Genomic DNA, 20,880 nt, shown 5'->3' on the forward strand with positions numbered 1-20,880 from the left:
AGAGACGCTGGCATCACGTATACTAGACTCGCCCCACACAAACTAAGCTTTCCTTTAACTAAAGGTGCGCCTTAAACAAATACGTTCATTCAGCTTGGAAGGCATTGCGGACCTCAAAATGAGGCTGAATAGCGATGTCGCTGCGAAATCCCTCTGGAGGAATTGATTCCCACAGTAGACGGGATGTACATATTTAATGTTTTTTTTGTGTGTGTGGTAACTGACAGTACTCACAACAGTAGCAGTCACATTCGCGGCCTATCAGATGGCAGTGGGGATAAGGTCCACATGGCCGGCATGTCGTCCTGTTCCATGGTGCGCATAACTGGTTGAATGACACTGTAAATGAATTACCTTTTTTACATAATGCATTCACGTCACAATCATATGTTCTTGACATGAAAATGACAATAAAGTAAAACAACCAACAGTATCCGCGTCATTTAAGCCCCGAATAACGAAATAACGCTATATTGAACTCAATGCGGGGAGTTTTGTGACCACAGTATTGTGTAGTAAGCAGTACACAATAGATATGCTCTAGGTGAAGCAAATTGCAAGGATTCAGATTAAATAATATTTAGTTTATAAATTTCGTGTGTATGTGCTTTGTGTTGCGCTCACGGAATTTTTTTTAAATTTTTTTTCAAGACCTGCTCGCCGCTGAGCTGCCCAAGAAGAAGCGCCTAAATCTGACTCAGAATCAGATTTATTCTCCGAAGATGTCGAAGCGCAAAGGACGATAGTCGCCAGCTTGACTGGTTCTGAGCGACAGGGTATATGGCATACGTCACGAGAAACAGGCAATAAGCAAGTTACGTAGCAGCGACATGGAATGTAAACATAAGGGAATATTTATTTATTTGTGTTTCTTACATTTTCCATAAGATGAGAATGCAAACACGTACAATGTTAATAAATAAAGACAGCAAAAAGCAGAGCGTCTCAAAACAACGAACGCAAGCAGAAAAGCAAGCTTGCCACTCTTGGACAAAGAACCTACGTGTTTTGAGCGTGACTCAGGCCGTGACTTGTGGCCCATGTGGCGCTGGCTAACATTCTCGGGGCTTGGATATAGCGCGCGTAAATACCCAAAACAGTGGCCAGGGCACGTACGAAGAAGCGCGTTAAGGATGGATGGATGGATGTTATGAGCGTCCCCGTTGAAACGGGGTGGTGGTTGCACCAACAAGCTCTTGCTATTATAATTCCTAATGTCCTACCTAGGTTAAATAATAAAAAAGGAAAATACACTATGAACTACCACACCCAAATATGCTGATCCCCTAGGGCGAACTGTGCTTTTGTACGTCTCCATCTTTTGTCGTTTCAATACTTTTCTTCCACCAATCCTCCAATCCTCTTACCTATATATCCTCCAATCGCCTGTTACTAATGTCTATTGAGTACCTGTTTACTTTACCACTGTTGTCGCTGAACCCAATGGCTTCAACGACGCCAGTGGTGCCTAAATCGACCGCTGGGGAGACGTCTTCATATTCTACTAAAACATGCTCCGTAGTTTCCCTAGCTTTACCGCAGCAAGCACATGCTTCTCCTTCCTTCTTATATCTCGCTTTATAGGTGCGTGTTCTAAGGCATCCCGATCTCGCTTCGCAAACTAATGAGCTTCCCTTTGAATTATCATAAATTGTTTCTTTCCTGATTTCCATTTTTCCTCCTAAGTAGTTACCGATGGCAGGTTTCTTTTCCATTGCCGCTACCCATGACATTATGTCAGCGTCTCTGGCTTTACGCTTGACCTTCTTTGTTGCTGTGTTGCCCACCCTACAGGCCGCATACTTGATGGTAAGCTTCCTAGCTCTCTTCCTCCCCTGTGAATCAATCTTTTTCCTGTACAGATACCTGAACACTTTCGCAGCGCATTTACTTTCTTCCATATTCCTCAGCCATTCTACATACTGAGTTTCTGTGAGCTTCCCTCACTTCAAAACGAGTGCAGCCCATATCACTCTGCACAGCTTCCTTTGTAGTCTACCCGTGAGCGCCCAATCCGAGGCGACCCACTGACCTTTGGTTCCCGTCCAGTCTTGATTGTACCCCTGATTTAAAGCAAACAACTACATTTCCAAAGGTAAGTCCTGGAACCATCACGCCTTTCCACATACCTCGGAGCACCTCGTACCTATTATATCCCCATAGCTCTCTGTGCTTCATTATTGCTGAATTTCTCTTCCTCTTCACTGTTATAGCTTTTTCCTTTGTTTCCATATATCTATTGCCTTAGTTTATCCATATAACAAGGTATTTATGCCCTGTTACCCGAGGAATTTCCTTGCCCTGTATGTATCTCCACTGTCTGTTCACTGTTTTCATTGAATAAAATAACACCTGATTTTCTGACACTAAATTTCAAACCTGAATTGTTCCCTTCCTGTCCACAGATATTAGCCAGACGTTGCAAATCACTTTGATTGTTAGCTAGCAACACAATGTCGCCTGCATAAAATAAACCTGGCAGCTGCTGCTACAAGGAAGTAACCTGATATTACTTCCTTCTAGCACCCTCTCCATCCTTACCATGTAGTACATCATGAACAGCAGTGGGGATAAAGGGCACTCCCGCCTCAGTCCCTTGTTGATATGAACTTTCTCCTCGCTCCTCATCCCTTCCCATTCAACGCAAACAGTATCTTCTAGGTAAATCCCTCTCAAAAGCTGTAGACAATTGTCAACTAAGCCTTCCGCTTCCAGAATATCCCGCAAAATCTTGCAGTCTATGTTGTCATAAGCTCCTGTAATGTCTAAAATGGCCATATACTATTGGTCTGTTTGATAACTTTGGATATTTCGATACACTGAGTAAGAACAAACATGTTATCATCCAAACGCCTACCTATTCCGGAGCCATTCTGAAGCTCTCACAAATGCCATTATTCTCTGCCCATGCTTGAAGCTTTAATTTGATTGCCTGCATTGCTACCTGAATATTGCCTACCTGAATGGTCTGTACGAGTGAATTCTATGTTTCTCGCCCTTAGCTTTATAAATTCATTCTACTTTGTCGCCAACTGTGTGGTATTCGTCTATCTTTTAAAGTTTTTTCCACTGCTTTCACCAGAACTTCCTTACTTTTTGGTTCTACTTCATTAACCTGCCTAACGGGAACCTCGTCTAGCCCTGTGGCTGTGCGCTTAGGAATTTTCTCTTCCGCTTTCATCCAGATGAAATTTGTCAGCACCAACTCTTTTTCCACTTGGGTGTCTTTCGTGCCCTTTTTTTCTTCAAACACAACCTCGTCATTGCCTTGGAAAGTATAGGCTGTTACCATTCGGATGTAATTTCTTTCCGCTTCTCCTTGCAGTCTGTTTTCATCTTCGTCTAGGACATGCTGTTGTATTGTTATTGACTTCCTGCCTAATAGTTTTATGTGGTTCGAAAAAATTCTAGGTGCGGCCTTCTTTTTCTCACGTATTTCTGACATCCAACGTTCACTTTCACCTTTTAATTTTGCTTGCACCAGTATTTGAACCACAGACTTTTTCTACCGGTATATTTGCCATTTACTGGTCACTTCATCCTGCGGCAACTGCGCCTTCTTTGCCTGCCTGTGCTCTCGAGATGCTTTCTGTCGCTCGGCGTTCGCTTCTAGTATCTCCCCGTTCTACCAGCTTCTCGGTTTCTTTCTTTCCTATCCACTGAACATGTTTATCTTTCCGTATTTCTGTCGTTATTACACGTAGAAGCTGATAATATTCCCACTTTTTACTTGGCCATATTCAAGTTCTTCCTCGACTATAGTGACTATATCTGTTATATGTTCAGCGTTCAAATTTGGACTGGCCATTTTGCGCTCCTTGCTCTCTTTCCCAACTACACATCCCATTTTTATAATGATGCGTTTATGGTGCATTGCGTTTATGATGCGTTTATGGTAATTCATGTATTATTGACATACTATGACACGTACCCACAACGGGGGACTAGCCAAGAAGTGGCCGGTACAATCAAAATAAACTGTAATTAAACAAACACAAGCCTGTAAAACCGTTTTATCCGCCAGGGAGAACGTAGCCTCGAACGAGTGTGCTGCGATGCTCTCCTCTTCGCCCTGCTTTGTACAGATCACCGTTCCTATCAGCGGCTGCTTGGAGCGGCAGCGGTATCATTGCGAATTAGTACGATTTTTACGAGTTCTGCGGTGATTGCTACAATGCGAAGTGCATCAACATCAACAGGCTACCACTGTGTAGCATTCGGCTCCAAAACTACCTTTCGAAAGCGAACGTGAAGTGCGTCTTTGGCCGCGGTGACTCCGTTCGCTCCAGCACTGTGGTTTCCGAGAAGCGCCGGCTTTGGATGGTCTACATCAACAGGAAGCCCTTTACGCCATCAGCTTTTTGACGTCTCTGGTTAGACTTTATTCCTAGTGATTGCATGAAGACTACTTCGACACTCACAATCAAAACGGTATATGAACGATAGGTGCGTATTCGAATCGATCAACTAGAGCGAATAGACCAAGTCAACTATTTCTTTGTCCACGTACGTTAAAGCCATTCTGCTAAAATGGGTTGTAAAACAAATATGTTTAGCAACCAATATTCTGACAGATGTGCAACGGAGAGGTGCTATAAAAAGAACACGTGCAGAAGAAGAAAATGAAGGTGTGTTTTCTATCCTTCGGTAACGAAGGTTATGCGTACCGTGTGCCGACCATCGCTTGCTCACTTGAGATTTCTAGCGCTTCTAAGTCTCGCCAGCAGTCTATCCGGCGACGCCAAGCATCGCGCGTTGTATTACTCGAGAAAACGAAGTTGCTGTTGCAGAGTGCAGTTAATCATTTTTCAGCTTTCTGGAATCGGCGAGCAGCATTTGCACGATCAATTCGGAAGCTATGTCAACGCGTCGCGTGTGTGTGGTTGATTGTGGCATATTCGTGGCCACTGTCACTATGTCATTTTATTGAGCACTCCCCTGTCGACCTATTTAACAGTTCCTTATCATGAAAAGCTTGACACCCGTGTGTGCGGTAGGCAATACTTAAAAAATGGCACCACGAAAACCTCTGGAGCACGAAAACAAGCAAACTGTGTTTCGTTGGAGCTTCGATAGTTACTTAGATTACAAGTACTCTGGTTCAGTGCACCACATGGCTGATGGAGACACATTTGATTGCTGCTACCTCACTCCCACCATTAGAGATTTCAAGGTTAGGCATGCAATAATAACGCGTTGCACTCATGTTACATATCGACAATGTTCAGACTTGTCTTGCCTCTTATTTCAATCTGAGATGGAGCTTCCGCAGCGCCTGCAGTCTCGTCACTGTTCAATGTTGCATCAATATAGACGCTCAAAGCTTAGTACACACACGATAAGCAGTTTCCCAATTGCAAAAGCTTCTTGAGACCTCTCAGGTAAACGCGAAAACTTGTCCCTCTTAGCCTAAAGAACGTTCGCTGTGTGCCTTCCTATGTATACTTGATCCCACATACCAGGATGTCACCGGGTGATAGACTGCATTGTGATAGCAATATGGCAGCGCGCTGAATAAAAGGGTATATAAGATATGTAATAGTGCGTAGCACAGGTGTGAGAAGCCAAGTGCGCGCCAGTTTTCTTTCTGCCAAAGACGCAGGAATGAAATGGAGAAATCGATTAGATTTCATTCGCGTCTAACGAAAGCTTCATTTCAAATAGATTCCAGCATTTGCCTTGGATGTGCATTTTCCTTTAACTTAGGAGAGTAGAGTATAGCATTAATAGAAGAAGTGAAGCACGCTCACGACCGTTACCAATGAAGTCATCAATGCGAAGCGAAATATAAAAGTACCTACTGTACCAAAAAGGAATAAGCGCACTCTGGGCATATTGCGCAATAGGTACGAGCCCTCCACTCTTGTAAAGAGGTGTATCGGCCTAACATGAGGTGGTCCCCCATCTGATAGGTGCTCTGTGATTCAACACAAGAAATTGCCATCATTCGAGTTTCCGTGATCACCATTAGGAGGATTTTGCTATGCCGGCATGGTTTCGCAGGATTTGCATGCCGCGGCTCCTCACCCAGAACCCAAAGAAAGCCGAGTTTTGTGCGGGATATGCCTTTGACTAGGATAATAATCGGCGAGTAACCAGCGGATTGTGGTTTTGAACCCGCGTCCTTCCGCAGCCGCTCAACCAGTCAGCCACGGGCCACATTTGGGATGTTAGCTGACGCTAAAATGCAGGTAATTGTTGTAGAAGTAAAGAATTTCAGAGCTCCGCGAACATCAAATTATACGAATGTGAATTAAATAAAATGGGCAAGTATTGTGTATGTGAAAGTTAAATGCAGATGCATATTTTTACCACAGAAATATTTACTCTGGTATAATTAGGCACTGCGCCTATGCTGGCAGGTAGATTAAAGACTGCTTACTGTATGATATACAAAAGAGCACTTTTAAATGCAAGACCGCTATTCATCCCTAAAGAAAGCTATAAAATATTTTCTCGACTGCATTTACTGCCTGGCGGCAAACAAGCTCGCCAAAGATGATTGGCTGGTGTGTGATTAACTCCCCAAAAATGCAGATATCTTGTTAGGGAAAAGTTGGTGGCACAGACAAGAAAATAGTTGGGAAAGACTTGTATGCCACGGACACATGTGAAATAGTCCAATGCAAAAAAAACACATGTGTGGCGTTAACTTAAAAAACTGCTACGAGACTATAGACAGCCGAAAACATTAAATTACAAAATACAAGCAAACGTAACAAGTGGTGATGTAGGGTTTCGAATCAAAACCTAAAACAAGGTTTGTATTAGCTGATTTGTTTCTCCATTCTTCCCAATACATCTTTCGTTATTTTTGGAAATTTCCGATACCTTGTCTATCAGACAGAAACAGCAGCAATACTTTATTGTAGTTTCTTGCGAAGTACCTTCGTGCCAATATTTGTGTTCAGTATTGGACTCATATTTAGAGCTCCAAGTATGTGTTCCCGCCTAGTAAGTAAGTGTAGGTACATAAATATTCAAGGATAAAAAATCTCGATCAACGCAAACCTCCTGGCGCAACTTGCTCAAAGCAACTTGCAGATGGAGCATCGTTGGTTCCACCCATGTAAAGCGCATCACTTTCTAAATAAATTTGTTGGAGTTAGAGGTAGTTAGTTGTAACACCCGGCACGTGATCAAAAACTAGCATTTTAGAAAGAAAACTAATGTTTGTTTGGACTCTTTTCTGCTTCCTTTCTTCGAATGAAAATATAGTTAGTGCCTGGTCGCCGAATATTCGTGTTCATTCCATTGATGTCAGCAAGACGCCAGTCTGATTAATCAATAGGAAGCTAAATTGAAAGACTTGTGAACGAGATGCCTCTCGTAATGTCACTTCTCTGGTCTCATTTCAGCACATCACATGAATGCAAGAAATGTTTGTTCAGAGAGCGCGACTTATTCGACAAAGCCTGCGCATATTCGGGCATGAAAAGTTACTGTTTTTGCTTTATAGTAGGAAACACTGGCGCATGTACAATGCTATACGTTTAACAAATTTCTTGCATTTTCTTGTGCTGGGCCTTTCTAAAGGTGCCCGCACCTAATTTTTGCACCACGGAAACGCAAGTTCTGAGCCTAGAAATCTAGGTGATGATTGTGCCAAGCTATAAAAAAACATGTCCGTCGCGAACGCGACTGAAAACTATTAAAACCTATGCGCTTTCAGGTCCTATGACCAACTCTCCTGCCAGCGAAAAGACTTCACACGCACTCTCTTTGCACATCGCCCATGTAGCGCTCAAATAGCCAGAAGCTGTGCGAACCATACGGAGATACCTGCAAAACACAGAGCGCCGAGAAACGGCTCTGATAATGCAGCCCATGCTGAGACAAAAAAAGGGATGCGAAGATCAGGCGCGAGTTGAGGGAACGGCGTTTTGATTAAGAAAAGTGCGTAGCAGGCTTAAAATGCAGATGAAGGCAGTAAAAATGTCTTTGACTTGCATTAACCGAGGTAACAAGAGAATGCGTCTGCTACTTAAGCTGAAAGAAGGGTATCATGTGGCGGCACCAGCACTCCCTGGTTTAAATCTTTTGTAACGTACTAATCACATTTTGTAAAACTTATTATGGTATGACGCTTCCAGAAACGTGTAATGCGCCTACAATTGCCTACGTGGTCTGATGAGAGTCGCTTTGAAGCTGGATGGAAAAACATTAGGCAGGCGAATATTTCACTGTGAAAAGGAATTATGACTTTGAACATGTGTGAACCGTAATGCAGCCCACAGTGTCAAAGATTCGTACACAGTATAAGCGACAGCGCACTCTATAAGCTCTGTGTCTTACCGCAGCCACACTTGCACTCCCCGTTCTTTAAATGAAGACATGACCGCGTTGTACTATTGCGGCAACGTGTGACGCACGAAGGGAAACCTGAAAAATGTGTTTAAAAAATGCTGCAATCAGTGACATTTTCCTATTTTGTGAAAATATTACGATTTTATTTTCAAGGAGACACTTATTTACCCCCTTTATGGCTTCCATACTTTTACTAGAAGTATCTACTCGTTTACTCCTTGATTATTGAAGCAATGGCCTTGCTTAATTGAACGTTGGCAGTGTAGATTGTTAAAGTTCAGAAAACAAATTGTAGTCTGGCCTTTAGGGAACTCTAAGAACCAATGTGAGATTCCCGGTATAATGAAAAAGAAACTGCTGCCAGAAACATTTAGGTAGTGCTTTCGGTTTCGCTACGCGCAAGATAAATAAATACTACTAGCTCAAATACTGCTACATACTATTTTCTTGAGAACTTTGTAGATCATGGGAGGCTGAAAAATATTGAGTTTGCTGCCTAAGCATAGCAGTCCGAGTAATCTTTTAATAATGATATGGAAATTTGTTACTGAATGAGGAATGAAACAAGGGAAAATACATCTGTATTCTAATAAATGTTTACGAAACTTTTGCTCTAGATCCCCTTGTTGCATTCGCTACACACTTGGTCATGTAACTGCTATTCAAACAAGTCTTGAATATACAGAAAATATTTGTCAAAGAGTGGCGTGTCCTTACGTCCAAGTTGCTTACCAACCGCTATATAAAATGAAATGATTGTTAAAACAGGTCTCAATTAAATTATTATTTAGGGTCAACGTACCCGCGTGTAATCACTTTCTCCTACAATTGCCCTCAGAAAGAGGTTTTGAAAATGAGTAATCCTTCTTGAGCAAAAATTTGTCATATCCTACTTAACAAAAAACGTAACCTGAAATCTTAAGCACCTTTTACTAGAAGCCATTTGTTAAGAAATTTAACGACAAGGTATCGAGTAAATAGACATCGAGTAAATATTTTTTTCGAGAAAAGTAATTAGTGTTCGTTGCCATTGTATGAGCAAATGACGCCGGATCTCGAAAAGAGGTAGAGTTTTGGTTAAGTAATCGAGCAGCTGGTACGAATCCTGAAGAAAATAGTTATTCCACATTTTTGTAAGGCCTGTAAACAGCAAAGGCCACGGCCATAATTTCATCAGATGGTAAAGATACAAGAGTTTAAAGGTAGCTGTTTTGAATATAAAAGTGGGTGAAGTGGCAAACAGCCGTGGTCCCTTCTTGTATGTTAGGCATATGATGACAATCATAATAAGGACGTTGTATATTCCTAGGAACACTACGTCCTTATTGCCGGGAGGTTTCGTGGCACACCTCTAGGACTCCGCGGATACGTGTCGCGAGATGATATCGGTCATCTTGGGATATCGCTCAGGCCTGCCAGGCTACGCCACATGCTGAGAAGATCGCACTAAAAATAGTGCAAGGCAAGATTATTTAGTTGCTCCGTGTTTGGCATAGTGCAACATCTTGTCAAGTCAAAGGAAACAGCGTGACTTCGTGAAAGGAGACCGCCAATGACAAATGCTTCTTCTTACCTGTTTCTTTTTTTGTTTTGTCCGCGTTCAATAAGTCGTGATGCTGTAGTTTAAATTATTTAGGACCGCCTAGCCCAACCTTCTACCTTAATCAGTCTTATCAATTACTGTATTAAAAAAATTATTTGCGCACTTAAGAGAATAGGGACTACGAAATATTGACAGTGTTATCTCTGTATATTACACAAAGAATGAATCACAAACCTAAACACAGCATGAACAGCAACATCGTGACAAATACGTTGCGACTGACCTCGTACAGGAGAAATACATCATAGTGATAATGTTGGCGCAATGAATCGATAAATTTTCATATATCTGGGTACTTTTATACAAGGTCATGGTGAGCACAGCCCAAGTAATTGGTACATCTTTAAAGTGAGATTCGCTGGAATGACGAAGAAATACTTTCCATTCGGCCGCATTATCGAAAATACCAACGCCCGATGGTGTATTCTTCACCTCAAACGCTCGTCAAACAAAGAGAAGCGCTTTCGAAAGGCACCATAGTGCTCTGTGCAGCCAAAATCATTACCTAACCTTCCTTTTCAACGCACAACGTTCTTCTGTTGCGATTGCACACTTACGGACGTTGCAGATTCGTTTCATTCATCGTAGCTGCCGTGAACACTGCTGTTCTGCGGTGAAAATATCACTGATGCTCAGAAAAATATTTATCCTCAAACTTATCGTGCACAAAATTATTCATTCTCAATGATCAAAGAATACAATATTGTCCAATGGTTCTCTGATTGTAAAATATAGTGGCGTTGAGAGCGTAAATGAAATATTCGAGTGCCTTGTCCAGATTTTGATATTGTTATCAGTATGTTTTTGTGAACACGTGTGTATCCGTCCATTTATTTCAACCATAACGTTCCAATAATCATGGACGCGAGCTCCCTTCCCTTTTGGAAGCTCAGAAGCTGCTTACACTTCATAAATCATATTTTCTTTGAAACCCCACTATCTGTCGCGAACCAAAAGTTTTGTTTTCAAAATAACTATCATCGTCAGCAGAAGCCTGGCTACGCCCAGTGCAGAGCAAAGGCTTCTCCCCGCACTTCTCTAACTACCCCGCTCATGTGGATTTTCTTTTTTACTGACAATTTTTTTATATGGGGTTTAACGTGCCAAAACTACTTTCTGATTATGAGGCACGCTGTAGTGGAGGACTCCGGAAATTTCGACCACCAAGGGTTCTTTAACGTGTGCATAAATCTAAGCACACGGGTATTTTTGCATTTCGACTACATCGAAATGCGGCCGCTGTGGCCGGGATTTGATCCCGCGACCTCGCGCTCAGCAGCCCAACGCCATAGCCACTGAGCAACCATGGCGAGTCTCTTCTTATCCCGTCACGTTGCACCCATTATTCTTCTTTCCGTTGCTCGTTGCGTCGTCCTCAATTTAAGTAGAAACCTCTTCGTGAGCCTCCCAGTTTCCGCACCGTACGTGAGTACTGGTAAGAAACAGCTGTTATACAACTTTCTCTTGAGGGATAATGGCAACCGGCTCCTCATGATCTTAGAATGCCTGCCAAAGGTACCCCAGCCCATTCTTATTCTGATTATTTCAGTTTCATGATCTGGATCCGTGGTCACTACCTGTCCTAAGTAGATGTATTCCCTTACCACTTCCAGTGCCTCGCTACATATCTTAAACTGCTGTTCTCTTCCGAGAGTGTTAAACATTACTTTAGTTTTCTGCAGATTAATTTTTAAACCCACACTTATGCTATGCCTCTCCAGGTCTGTGAGCATGCATTGCAATTGCTCTCCTGAGTTACTAAGCAAGACAATACCATCAGCGAATCGCAAGTTAGTAAGGTATTCTCCATTAACTCTTATCCCCAATTCTTCCCAATCCAGGTCTCTGAATTCCTCCTGTAAACACGCTGTGAATAGCTTTGGAGAGATCATATCTCCCTGCCTGACGCCCTGCTTTATTATGGTTTTGTTGCTTTCTTTATGGAGGACTACGGTGGCTCTGGAGCCTCTATAAATATCTTTCAGTTTTTTTACATACGGCTCGTCTACACCCTTATTTCGTAATGCCTACATGACTGCTGAGGTTTCGACTGAATCAAACGCTTTCTTGCAATCAATGAAATATATAAGGGTTGTGTATATTCCGCACATTTCTCCGTCACTTAATTGAGAGTGTGAATATGGTCTATTGTTGAGTGGCCTTTACGAAATCCAGCCTGGCTCTTCGGTTGCTGTTTCAAAACATATTTTTATCATATCCCACATCTATGCACAACTTAAACGCTATCGTTGAAGAATATTTTAGTTAACGTATCTTTACCTAGCAAAACTGTTTGATAATTTATGCGACAAACTATTACGGTGAAAATTGCAGCACTTTAAACTATTTTTATACATATTTCTTCGGATTCAATATTCTTTACATTACAATTCTTTACAGCAAACTACACGAAGTCTGCGCGCGCTGCCGCACATCCCCGTGTTGATCGGGGGTAGATTACACGGCTCCTTATTCTGCCTTGATTACACTGTCCCCATGGCTTTCTGCGTCTCTTCGCACGTTGGTGTTCTTACAATATAGTGTGTTTCAACCTCGAAATACCATTCACCGAGAACCTAAATACAATTTAGCATGAAGTTAACGCTGCTAACGACCGGTGCAGTTTATTTTTTCAGTGTATCGTTATTTCCTCCATGTGATGGCACTAGATGCAAGATCTCGCAACGGTCACTTCCAACAACATTATTACCACCTTGCGAGGTGCACCTAAAAAATGTGCTCTCATGGGACAACGTAGTTTTACGACACACACGACATTTCTTTGCCGTGTACGTAACTGCTACAGTATTGTACTTGCTGCGCAAAATTGACTGTATATGGTAAGTCATCCCATTAAGAAAATAAGCAAATGTGTTCAATGTACATTATCTCAAATCTGATGCGCTGTGATCACAGGCTCTTAACAATGATTTATAGCTTTATCGCAACAAACTAATGAACACGCAACTGCCGACAGGTGTCTTCGCATTGCTGCGTGTACTGTGTAACAGGCTTGTTTAAATGATATACCACTCACGAAAGATTGCAATACATATGCTTACAATTACATGAGACAACTTTTATATCTATTCTACACTTTTCAAAACATGTCTAAATCTAAATTTCCACATGGTCATTACTGATGTAGCGAATTCCATTTAAATATATCCTGAAACTGTTAATATTTAAGACTTTATCGCACCATTATATCAACACAATCTCTGATGAAACACAATAGATTCTGCCACCTCACTAGAGAAACAAACAGATCTCCCATACAGATTTAGTTTTATGACGACGAGAAAAAAAAATGAATCACGCTGCTGATGGCTTCAAGAACGATTTGCGCAACTGGGAGCTGGGATAGACTAGTGAGGTCGATTTCTTTTAAGATTAGAGGTATACTTACGGCTTTTGTTGACAGCGGCTGCAGCGACAAAGAGGATAGACAATCCCAGCCATATTTCTTTCATGGCGACCTTCATAAACACAATTATAAATTTTATAGCAAGTTCCTTAAAAAACATTTACACTTGGGCTTTCAAATTTGCAGAAAAAGAATAAATATTCAGCCACACAAGATAAACATTAAACATTAAACAAGATAAACATTAAACAAGATAAACAGATAAACAAGACACATTTGCTGCTCCGTAATGATGGATGAATAAATTGGTTAGTATTCATAAGCACAGATAAAATGCTTACACAGCCTAAATATTGTAGCACGAAATCAAATATTTCTCAAGAAAGCTTGATATGGCAAGCACTTAAGTGCGTTACATTTGTATTACATCTTCCAGCAAAGATGTTTTACGTGACATGTACTATTCTTTAATTGCATTGGAAAACACAGCATGTACATGAGGTAACCTTAAATTATTATTGAGCCAGCACTGTCCCTTACCATTCAGAACCATCATTGTTATTGCTGACTTTAGATTACAAGAATATAAGACCATAGCTTGCTCCATATAGCTTCAAGGCTCGCACACTCCAAGCATATGAAACGCCTTCCCTGCCAACTTGCTTACCTTACCTTGTGCCGTAGCACTTTCCGGCGTTTTCTGCAATTGCCGATAGACGCCTACATCTCGGACTATTGTTTGTATTCTCTATCTGGTTCTGTCGTTAGGAAGTGCTGTTTTACATGCCAGAGAAGCTTTTTTTTGCTGTCTACATCCTTGCTAGATTACATTGCGATCGATGATAGATAACATATTGTTAAGTCACAAAAGGGGAGTGTATGTTGATGCCACAAGAGTTCTAAATTCAATTGTTTTGCAGGTAAATGTAGCGTCCTCTTCTTTTTCTAGGAAAATGTAGTCGATCATTGCCGATAAATATAAAAGTTGGCCCAAAGGAACAGCATCGTATTCCATGAGATCATGGGCAGGTGGTATGAAAAAGGGAAGGCGGTGTCACTACCTACATGTTTTGTGTTTCTTTCAGCCTGCCAAGCTTCCTCTCACTCTCAAAGGTAAATTTCCTGCGTTATCAAACTTTGTTATCAAAGCTTCACCTATTTTTTTCTTTAGCATCCCTTTTGGTTAGGACGGGAGCGCGGACCGTACATTCTATCTATCTATCTATCTATCTATCTATCTATCTATCTATCTATCTATCTATCTATCTATCTATCTATCTATCTATCTATCTATCTATCTATCTATCTATCTATCTATCTATCTATCTATCTATCTATCTATCTATCTATCTATCTATCTATCTATCTATCTATCTATCTATCTATCTATCTATCTATCTATCTATCTATCTATCTATCTATCTATCTATCTATCTATCTATCTATCTATCTATCTATCTATCTATCTATCTATCTATCTATCTATCTATCTATCTATCTATCTATCTATCTATCTATCTATCTATCTATCTATCTATCTATCTATCTATCTATCTATCTATCTATCTATCTATCTATCTATCTATCTATCTATCTATCTATCTATCTATCTATCTATCTATCTATCTATCTATCTATCTATCTATCTATCTATCTATCTATCTATCTATCTATCTATCTATCTATCTATCTATCTATCTATCTATCTAGAATGTGCGTACATTCCCTCATTTCGACGGAAAACACTATAACCGCATTAATCAGATCCAATGCCGTGAAACGCTAGCTGAGGGTTTGATTTTCTAACCAAACATGCAGATTTTGTTATTTGCGTTATATAAAGAAAGTTACACTAGAACGTGTGTAAAGCGATCAAGAATTTTCTTCCATAAACACCTACATCGACAGTGACCGTATCTAGAAACCTGAACAAATAAAAACGCAAGTCGGCTGTTTCGTTGGCTTCACGGTAAAATATTTCGTTTCTTTATTTTGACAGCGGAAGCTAGCCTTACGTGACGAAAGCTTTCGTTCTCCGTTTGCAAGCACTTGCAAGACAAGTGGACAGAAAGGACTGCGTGCTCACCGGGAAATTCAATCCGATGCCGCCGCCCTTGGCACCTGCGTGATCGGTGCGAACTGTGGTGCAGCTAGGCGGAGTTAATTAGAAGTCGAATATCGAAGTCAAGCAGCTTTCTTTAATGCCAATCACGTGATGGGAATATGTTGAAATGAAAGAGAGAAAGCGCAGAAAGATATTTGCAATACAGTGTAAATAGAGGTGGTTTGTCAGTCAGCCAACGAGGTGACAGGACGGCTAGCGGATTCACTTGCAATAGCATTAGACCCATCACTTTAATTATACCGCACATTATCAATGAAAATGGGGTCGTACCGCTACCTAACTAGTTAACCGTCGTAGTGGAAGGAAGCGTCAGAATCGCACAAGCACCATCTAACCACTTGAACCCCAGGGGAAACTCCTCTGTGAACCGAAGGACAAAGCACTTTACTTTGAAAGCGTTTATGAGTATCGAAAAGTTTGGAGTGACAATCTGTACCTTTTATGATAAATAAACATCTTCGGCCTTCACTGGTCCTACCTATTCTGTGGCAACGACCTATTTCCGGACAGAATATTTTTCATTTTCCATTAATAAGTTTCTAGATACAACCAAGCAATGTATCAGTGTTATCAGTTGGCTGTTTATTCAAAAAAAGACAATGCCCCAGCTCATGCGCGAAGATTAAGAGCAGGGAAAAGGACGATGGCTATGTACAAATGAAAATGACGAAGTAAGTTAATATTTCTTGCAATATATAACAACAGTATATAGCAACATACATTATTATTACACAATATATAATAATAAATATAAATATTATACAATATATAATACAAGTATAACAGCAAATTTATTGCTATTTTCGTTGTCTCGGTCACATTGATTCATGGCTGCATGGGATGCAACGGTGAGCAAGAATTGTTTGTGTAGTGACTAGTAGAAACTTCCGCTGCAGAAAGAAATGCTATGGATCGAGTGGGAGAAATATTTTTTTTAGTGCGGCTGGGATTCAGTTCTATGTCCCCACTTAGAAAACAGTAGTTATCGCACAGCAGTGCATGAAACTGATTGATTTAAAATGCAGCCCTATTTTCATTGATAAAAAAAGGTTGACATCTGCACTAGTTACCAGTTCAACATTCATAGCATCGCTATGAAACATATCAAATGCCTAGCTTTGATAGTTTCAACATATGTAACTTACAGTAAATATGTAAAATTGATAAGCGTCAAGGGAGGATGCATGCCTAACTTGCTCAGAAAAATTTTCAAGAACTCTCTCCATAAAGTAAAGTTATTCTCTATAAATCTAGCTTGCACCGACTTCTTCAGTAGAGCTCCACCAGTTCGGTTCCACACCCAAAAACTCTGTCCATCAAAGTTGAAGCTATCGAAAAATCGCGCCACTTGTTTGTTTCATAATTCAAAGCAGCAACGCAAGCATCACCGCACTGAAGGGAGCTTTACTCTTGGAATGTTTGTATCACCAACTTTGGTTTCTTCCGGCTATCGCGGGCTGTCCAAAAGAGGACGTAAAGAGAGTGACTGGAGGATATACCTCAAACCTCTGGTGTAAGTACTTCAACAAAATCATATTAGCGCAAGAATTAGCTAATTTCGCTTCCACTTATTGCTTTCTATTTGCATTTTTCTGCGTGCTTCGATTCGTTTTCGACTAGGCTTTTCTATGCCATGTTATTTGCACCCCATAGCAAGATAGTGGCAACGCTATAGAATTACCTATATCTGTTTGAAATTCAATAGTGACTAGACTACACGTCCCACGTTTATGGTTGCACGAGCATATCACTTTTATTTTAAATTCTTCTTCTCTCATGTATTCTATATTGTTTGCTTGCTTCGCGATGGACACAAGTTTTTATCAGAGAATATAAGCTTGCATAAACGGCACTACAGCATCAGCCATGAGGTGAGGCACTCGTGCAGGGCCGGGGATCACCTCTACCCATTATAACAACCGACGGGGAGCCCTGCTCCACTGAGATTCGATGCAAGAACCTCACACATTCTCAAGCATTTCCACACAGTTGCAGTAACGTCAAATGCAGTACAGGGTCCAGTACCCGACAGCCTCATTCCTGCAAGCGGCACCCCGTCGGGTGCCTTTTGGCATCTGGCGTTCTGTCTTGCATGACCGGTACGCATTCACTGCATTCATGCTATATTTAAAACTGGTAGAATCACTTCGAGTAATTGTAGTCAATCTTTACGTCGCGTTCAGTACTGGCCAATTCGATTATCTTCTGGTCGGTTGGTCTACAAGTGGAGTATAGATATAAGGTGCCTCATCCGCCACCATCTTATCACATCCACCATAATATCATTGCGAGGCAGCGCGTAATATATGCTCTAAAAGAAGCAAAAAATATTCTTATATTGCGCCAAAATTGCTGACGCCCTAATAATTTACAGTTTCGAAAAGCCACTGCAGGAAAATTTTATGTCCTTCATTTGATTATTGTAACTTCCAACACGGTGCTACTTTTGAAGGTTGTGTGAATTAGAGATCCCGTGTGCCTGCATAAACCTGGGACCAAATTAAGAACGTTCATCCCTCGTAGCGTTTCCCCATTGGCCTGCTCCGTCGCTAATCAAGTGTCCAGCTTCGTGATTGGTCGGAATTTTCTTCTGTGAACAATTCTAAGGTAAATACTTTTTTTTTAGTGTGGGCCCTGTTTGCCATATCCTAATGCAGCTTCTCATGTGCATGGTACGGTAAGAGAGAGAAAGAAAAATTTATTTACAGAAAGGCAGAGAGGTCGGCCAGAGCTATAACTTGCTCTGGCCTGCTACTCTACACTGGGGAAGAGGAAAGGGGAGGGGAAGGGCTGAAGAATTATGATGGTATAAGGAAGAGATGCGTATAAACAAATTCACAGAGTTGTGGCCTCTTTAAAGCCGTGCGTCCAGCCCAGTGGCTTGGAGAAAAGCTATAGCGGCTCTTGTTACCAGGGCTGCGCTGTTTGCATGAGGCCAAGGACCTAAAAGAAACTCGTCCGATAGCTATCTCTCATGTATCTTTGCAATGGAAGAGACAAGTTGCCTTCATTCTTGCGCGTAGGCGGGACACACACAAAATATAAGTTCAAGTGTTTCTGCCACCTCACAGCATTCACAGTTTGGCCTAGTATCACTGGCACTTATCATATTTCTATAATGGTTGGTGAATGGGACACCAAGGCGAATCCGGCGCACCATACTCGCGTGGCTTCTTTCGAGCTTGTGATGCTTACGAAATTTCATTTCTTGGTCCCATTTGTGTAATCGCTTGTGTCGTCGATCTGGTTGGGTCCGGTGGTCTAACGTAGAGTTGAGGTTTACGCAATGAAGTAGGGCGTTTGTGTCTGTAGGTGAGAACAGAATGCGTACTTCACAAGCATTATCTAAAGCAGTTTCCGCTTCAGCGTCCGCCTGTTCGTTCCCGATCAGGCCACAGTGTGAGGGTATTGGCCATTGGTGACATTGTGGCCATTTCTAGTTGCGCGGTCGAGGCATTCTGTAATTTCTGTAGCCATGGAATAATACAGGCCCCGCGTGAGGACACAGTCAATCGTTTGAAGAGCTGGCTTGCAACCGTAGAAGATCGTCCATGCTTGACGAGGCTCCTCGACGAGAAGCCGAAGTGCTTCCTGGATAGCAACAAGTTTTGCAGCAGTTGATATTGAGCTTTAGTCTAGTTTATACCGCCGAGCGATGATCATATGTGGAATGACGAAGGCTGCAGTGGAGGCATACGGTGTGACAGAGCCATCGGTATACGCGTGTACAGTATCTCCTTACTTTGCAGAAATGTGCCACAGGGTGAGTTGCCTCAGGCCAATAGATGCAACGGATGACTTTTTATTAATTCCAGGTATCTGCGATGTAACGACAGGTTTAGGCAGAACCCACGCGGTTATTCTTGGAATACAGGCGGGAGAAAATCTCGACGGCAAATGGCGCGATATCGTCCTTGAAAAGCTGGCACCTGGGTGGGTGGCAGGGAGCGATGACAGAGGATGGTGCCTGTGCCGGGTCATCACGCGAAGGTACATTCGAAGAGGCTTGCAGAGCAAGTATACCAGAATAGGACAAGCATGCGCTTCCGCTATTGTTCCCGTGATAGAAGTGCATCGTGGGAGGCCTAAACATGTGTGCAATGCTTGAGCTTGAATGCTTGAGAGCGCCGTCATGCTGTGCCGTATATACCCTACGAATATTGCTTGGTACAATTGGAGTAATGACGACTCCGAGGGGCCCCATTTTGTTCCTCCAACGACGCGAAGGACGTGAACAAAACTCTTCAGCTTTCACTTCAGTGCGACCACGTGTCTTGACCAAGATAATCCCCGGACTATGACTAAGCCAAGGAATCCGTGGTGTGTAACCGTAGGTATGGCTACTCCGTTAACGATTATCGGATACCTGGTCATTTGCTTTCGCGTGAATGTAATCACAGAACATTTTTCTGTTGAGAGTTGGAGGCCTTGACGCCGCAAGTACTTAGCTGTGATTGTCACTGTACGTTGAAGCCTAGCACGAATTTGGGGATGGGTGGCTCCAGATGTCCATATGCATTTGTCGTCCGCATATGCGCTAATCTTCACAGTGCTATGAAGTTTCGATGCAAGGCCAATCAATGCAGCATTGAAAGGAGTTGGACTGAGAACTCCTCCTTGTGGAACACCTCGATGACTATGGTACTGATCGGTGTCGCCATCACTTGTCGACATATACACCGCGCGGCCACTGAGGTAGCTAACACTCCATGCACACAACCGGCCACCGACGTCTAAATCTTTCAGTGCATCATGGATTGCATGATGGAGTACATTGTCGTATGCACTCTTAATATCCAGAAAACCAGCTCCAACTTTCTTCTTTCTTCTTCTTTCTTCTTTCTACTTCTTTCTTGTTCAACAGTGGAGACCAAGTCGATAACACCGTCAATGGAAGAACGGCCTCTACTAAATCCAGGCATAAAGTCAGGAAAGCAATTATTTCTCTCTAGAAATCATTCCAGCCTTGACAAGACCATTCTTTCCATTACTTTGCCGAAGCAACTGGCTAAGGCTATCGGTCTGTAGGAGGAAAGCTCGTTAGGGTATTTCCCGGGCTTAAGCAGCACCACAACGGGACTGCATTTCCAACAATCTGGAACATTTCCTGTCTCCGACGTTGTATTATAATAAGATATAGGATGTAGTCGTAATTCGGTGCCAAGATGGCAGAGTGCAGCGTATGTGATCCGTCTGGTCCTGGTGCCAATGAACGTCGAGAAAGCGAAATCGCAGCATCAAGCTCTTGCATCGTAAACGGTACTTCGAGTCGCTCATCAGGTGACGGGGGCGCGATGGTGACAAGGGATGAAATCACTGCATTATATGCGTCGACAATGAGTTTAAAGTAGTCCTCTTCTACCTCCAATTCAGTCCGGCGTTGATGTATAGCTACCGCACGGAATGGGTGTCTTTATTGTGGAGTTGCCTGGAGACTTCGTATGACCCGCCAGATCTTAGATTGAGGCTGTCGTGGAT

General features: G+C 42.0%; 1 long non-coding RNA gene across 3 annotated transcripts; it reads right to left on the bottom strand.

The window, feature by feature from the left end:
- Positions 1-233: 233 nt before the first annotated feature.
- On the bottom strand, positions 234-14,025 carry LOC135910135 (uncharacterized). Of its 3 annotated transcripts, none has more exons than XR_010566914.2 (4): positions 13,950-14,025; positions 13,320-13,389; positions 8,296-8,382; positions 234-339 (listed from the first exon to the last, which is right to left on the bottom strand). It is a non-coding gene; the product is annotated as an uncharacterized lncRNA (long non-coding RNA). The 3 variants fall into 3 exon arrangements; XR_010566916.1 differs by having other exon boundaries at positions 13,945-13,991; XR_010566915.1 differs by lacking the exon at positions 13,950-14,025 and adding an exon at positions 13,818-13,940.
- Positions 14,026-20,880: the final 6,855 nt, after the last annotated feature.

The sequence above is a fragment of the Dermacentor albipictus genome, chromosome 7 (genome assembly GCF_038994185.2).
Source record: "Dermacentor albipictus isolate Rhodes 1998 colony chromosome 7, USDA_Dalb.pri_finalv2, whole genome shotgun sequence".
NCBI classification, from domain to species: domain Eukaryota; kingdom Metazoa; phylum Arthropoda; class Arachnida; order Ixodida; family Ixodidae; genus Dermacentor; species Dermacentor albipictus.